This window comes from Saccostrea cucullata, unplaced genomic scaffold, assembly GCF_032062105.1.
Source record: "Saccostrea cucullata isolate Sc308-1 unplaced genomic scaffold, CSIRO_AGI_Scuc_v1 ctg10676, whole genome shotgun sequence".
Classification (NCBI taxonomy): Eukaryota; Metazoa; Mollusca; class Bivalvia; order Ostreida; family Ostreidae; genus Saccostrea; species Saccostrea cuccullata.
In genome coordinates, this window is record NW_026934184.1 from 6,018 (window position 1) to 11,427 (window position 5,410).

At 28.1% G+C, this 5,410-nt stretch overlaps 1 long non-coding RNA gene across 2 annotated transcripts; it reads right to left on the reverse strand.

The window, feature by feature from the left end:
• Positions 1-905: 905 nt before the first annotated feature.
• On the reverse strand, positions 906-4,154 carry LOC134240088 (uncharacterized). 2 transcript variants are annotated; one of them, XR_009986354.1, is made up of 4 exons: positions 3,865-4,154; positions 2,804-2,863; positions 1,993-2,123; positions 906-1,611 (listed from the first exon to the last, which is right to left on the reverse strand). It is a non-coding gene; the product is annotated as an uncharacterized LOC134240088 (long non-coding RNA). The 2 variants fall into 2 exon arrangements; XR_009986355.1 differs by lacking the exons at positions 2,804-2,863; positions 3,865-4,154 and adding an exon at positions 2,353-2,699.
• Between the last annotated feature and the right edge of the window lie 1,256 nt (positions 4,155-5,410).

Here is a 5,410-nt window from a genome sequence, read left to right on the forward strand (position 1 = left end):
TCCTTTCCTATAAATTAAATTTTAAAAACTTTTGAAATATTAATTAATGTTTTTTTTAAAAAAAAAACTATCAAATAAAATTGTTTGTTTTTTTTTTTTTAAAAAAAAATGTACGTAATTTAATTTTTTTTAAAACTTTTGTTTTTACGTCAAAATGCCCCTTTTTTTTTTTCCAAAAAAATAGACTTTTTTAAAAATTTTAAAAAAAATCCCCTTTGGTCTTTTTAACCGTTTTTCGTTTTTTCCCTTTAAAACCCTTTGGGTTTTAAATTTTGTTACATAAAAAAAAATTTAAGAAAAACACTTATCTGTCCCTAAATGAAAGGTTCAAAAAGGGGTTAAATCATTTTTTAAATTTTAAAATTTTAAGTAAATATTCAAAAACATTTTTTTTTTTTGAAAAATTCTTTACAAAAATTTTAGAAAAATAAATGAGGTAATTTTTTTAAAAAATTTTTTTTGAAACATAAAAAACTTACAAGGATTAAAAGATACAAGGATTAATGGAGGAAGTCTAAACTGAACTCTTGGAGGACATTAAGGCTTATTATGAGAGTAACTTTCCAGTGTTTGTTTATTACAAAATTATGTATTCTGAATAAAAAAAAAAGTTTTCACTTTCATTTGTTGTGCCTTTGACCATTTAAATTGACCTTATGGTCAAGATTGTGATATATACACTCTGATAATCATCTATGATGTCTCTATGATGTTTACCTCAAAAGATTGAATCAGGGTATTTGTGTTCAAAGAGCTGAAGAAACTATACAGACAGATCTAAGATGTTGGAAGCATACATATTAATGAGGTTAAAGGAGATATAACACTAGATTATTAAAAAGAAAGAACACAAACTCATAGAAATGATATTGAAAGTACCTTTTATGAATAAAGTGTTTACAGCAGTCCCATACACTCATAAGAAGATCTTGGGTAGTAGAAACACCAGGAAATTTTATTTCCACACAATCAGATCATCTTACATCAGTTATAAGGTTACAATCTTTATACATAGTTAAGAGGTTCATTAAGATTTCTTTTCTGGTCATCCTAATGAGCCACATTATAGTATTCTTTCTCTTTGATAGAATGTTAATATTAAATGGAAAATTCAGAATTCATCAGCAATTGAAGTCAAAACTTCCTATCTTTACCAATTATGCTATTAAGGAAGCTGGGGTTAACAAATTAGCCATATTTAACTTATTCTATAAATATGTTATCTTCAGCTGTTAACTATCATTTGGCAAAGAAAAATTTCATACATTTTAGTTTTAAAAATTTGATCATGAATTTTTATGCCTTTTCTTCTTCTTCTAAAGGATATCAATAGAGTTTAAACATGACCATGACCACCAAGCCCTCTTTATTTTAAAAAAATCATATATCATTTACTTATCAATTCAAAAATATAAAAATGCATATGTAAATAAATAAATAAATAAATAAAAATTACAATTGTATCTCATTGAAACTTTACCTTCAAGTTTGTGTGTTTCTATGTTGATTGACTAACTGTGTATTTCCAAAGGAAGACCAGCAGCCAGGCTTCACTTCATAGAGAATGGATTATAGATGGTTAAGAACAAACCAATTCTTCCATGTTGAGGACTGTAGAAATAAAACCATTTTGTTAATATGACAGAGTACTGCATGAAACAATGCATGTTTAAATACAACATGTACAATGCCAAAAAAGATCATGAAAATATTTGTTTTTAATCTCAAAAAATTGTTTTTAACATTAACTCCAGATGAGAAAAGTTCATCATGTTATCTATAGATAATAAACAAGCACAACTACTGTATTAATATCATAAATAAAATGATTATCAGATTAATTATTTAGACACTAAAAAACTTACTATCTTTATGATATTGATTTCCATTATCAGATGTTTTTTATCCATTTTTTTTTATCCATTTTAAAATATAAACATTTAAATAAAACAGAATTAAATAAATGAAAATGATATCTCATTGAAACTTTACCTTCAAGTTTGATTGTTTCTATGTTGGTTGACTAACTATGTATTTCCAAAGGAATTTGGGCAGACAGGCTGAACTTCATAGAGAATGGATTATAGATGGTTGGGAATAAAACATATCTTCCAGGTTGAGGACTGTAGAAAATATAATCATTTTGTTAATATGACAAGGAACTGCATGAAACATTGCATGTTTAAATACAGTGCCAAAAAGTTCATGAAAATAGTTCATCATGTTATCTTTAGATAACAAAAGAAGCACAGTTACTGTATTAATATCACAAATACAAAATGATTATCAGTGTAATTTTACAAATCACTAACAGACTTTCTCTATAACAGCATATTCAATTTTGTTTAATACCTGTCAGTACAGCATACAAAAAGATATTAGCATATACAACATGTAGTCCTACATTTTTTGAAAAGCTCATTACCAAGAAACAAAAGTGAAAATGAAAATATATGTATGCCATATATACCACATATTTAGAATCAAAACAAGGATAAACCTTTTGTAGATTCTTACTTTTTCTTTTATTACATTCCTTATAGATCACAATTTAGTAAGTCTGAATTCCATGGGTAACAGACATAATGAATTATGACATTATATCATAATTTATGCAAAAGGACTTATTAACAATATGAAGTTTCCTTAGTATATTTTAGACAAAATAAGACTGTGCTTATATGAATGTTAGAGATATTAGATCACATAAGAATTACACAGTAATTAAATTAAACCATATAATCATGGTTAAATGCAAAGATGACCTTCATAGGAAATGTAAACAAAACAAAGACAAACTTACCAGAATTATCCAATTATATGCCCAATTAAATAATCCAGTGAAATAACATCTCAGCTGATCCTGAAAAAAAAGCATACAATATTCAGTGATACACAAATTAACCTCATTTTACAAAGGAAGTAAAGCAACAATTGACAGACAAACAGGACAGAAATGTAAAAGATACCATATGTATTTTACCAAAATTTAGTAAACATTTTTTCTGATTTAAATTCAATCACAGAATGACCCATCATAGTAATATTAAATACACTCTGGGTTACATGCAAATTATACCTTACATGAACTGAGAATAAATACCCCATTTACATTCATATAAACTGAATTTTACATAACTAATTACTCTTTTAACTGATGTCACCATTAGTATGTCAGAATATTCAGGGTGTACAAATCATGTATATTCACTTTTAAAGTACTCAATATATATTTTACATGTTGATGTTTGAAATCACTGACTAAATAAAATACATACATGTATATACATGAAGGTTTAAAAAAAAAAAGGGGGGGGCACACATGTTTATAGATTTACAGAGATGCTCAGACTGAGTTTTTCCCACTTTCATTGGGCCACTGTTGCACCAGAATGTAAAAATATGAGTGACAAATAAGGCAAAAGATTCTGTATATTTCATTAAAAAAGATTTGAGACAAAAGATTCATTGGCATAATATGATCTGATTGATTATCTCCATATCCTTCTTTTGGTCACTGTGATTAAAGATTCATAGAAATATTAGAAATGACAACTGAGAATATCACTTTAGTTGTTTTAAAAGCATGTATCAGTATTTTATAAGATATGCTAGGAGTCTCCTCATAAGAATATTTAGAATACTGATCCAATAAAAGGAATGTGAGACAATATGATCATAACTCATGCAAAAAAGATTTATCAACATTTTGAGGATCTTTTAGTGTCCTAGTGTATTTCAGGGTAAACAATGGCAGTGTTTATATGAATGTTCTAAACATAAGGTATATAACACAGTAATAATGAATAAATACAAAGATGACCTTCATAGAAAATGTATAAAGAAAAGTTTGTTAAAACTTACCATGTAACCAGGTAACTCAGTAGAGTAATATTCATTAAATAATCCAGTGAAATAACATCTAGGCTGATCCAGGATTCAGCTGTTCAGAACTTTCTTGGAAGAAAAACGGTAGAAAATCAGTTTTGGTACTGAAATCCATAGGACCATACTGTTATTACATGAAGTCTCAAGCGCTGTGAAAGTCTGTGTTATTGTGTCAAAATAAGCAGCCATCGCGGCTTGTGAAGGACTAACATGACGTCGCTGCCAAGTTTATGACGTCACAATGCATAGGTAAGCTCGCTGACTAGATAGTTTACAGAAAGATAAGTCCAACCTATTTTTGCAAGATGATGCAACAGGTTAAAGATGATGCAATGTGTGATATAAAAAGATGATGCAATAAATAGTTTAAAAAGATGATGCAACAAGTATCAAAAAAGATGATGCAATAGATATAAAAAGATGATGCAACAGATATATATAAAGATGATGCAATAGATCTAAAAGATGATGCAACATATGTACTGAATTGACCCGGCTATCTTTAGAACCCCCTAATCTGCACTCCCTTGACCCACCTATCCCCCCAGGGGCTGCACTCCTTGACCCACCTATCCTCCCCCAGGGGCTGCACTCGCTTGACCCGCCTATCCCCTCAGCCCCAAAAGGGAAAAAGTTACTCTCATAATAACCTTAATTCTTCCAAGGTTATTTTGGATTCCTCCATTAATCCTTCTTTTTTTTTTCCAATGGTTTTTTGGTAAAATCTTTTCTTTAAAACTTTTTTTCTGACAACTGTTTTCTCTTATCATCTATAAACTTGACTTCTTCTCTAGTAAAAGGTCTTTTTGGGTAATAAGTAATTCTTCCCTCTTTTGGTAATAAATGGTTATATTCCTCATTCTTCTTTCTCAAGGGTTTTTTCTATGTAAATTTACAACATTAGGAACCCCTTTTTGGACTTTTTTGGTTTTCTTTTTGGAAAAGATCTCAATAGTGCCCTTTTTTTATTTAATGGTATCCTTTCTACATCTTTCTCTAAAAAAAACCCCTTTTCCAAACTGAATTTTATCATTCCCTTTTCTCTTTTTTTTTTTTCTGGAAATTTCCATTTAATATGGAAATCAAATTCTATGTTTCACCTTTATTTATACCTTTTTTTTCTTATTTAAATTCCATAAGTTATATTAATTTAAAAATTTTTTTTTAAAATAAGACATTATTTTTTTTATTTTCCCGGGTTTCCAGTGATTTGGAAAATTTTTTTCAGAAAGGTAAAGCTTAGATTACAAAGTAACAGAATATCCTCTTGGAACACTGAAAAAAGAAAAAAAAACAAAGGGATGGATTTTGAAAAACATGATAAAAATTATTTCCAAAATTTAAAGTAATCATGACTGTTTTAAAAGGGTACAAAGAAAACCCCGATATTTTTTAACACTAATTGGGTAAGTGTACATTTATAAACTAAATCAGTCAAATCAATATTGAAAATATATTTTTTGATACATACTCTTTAAAAATAATTCTCACAAAAATATCTGAATGTGACTTTTTTTTTCCA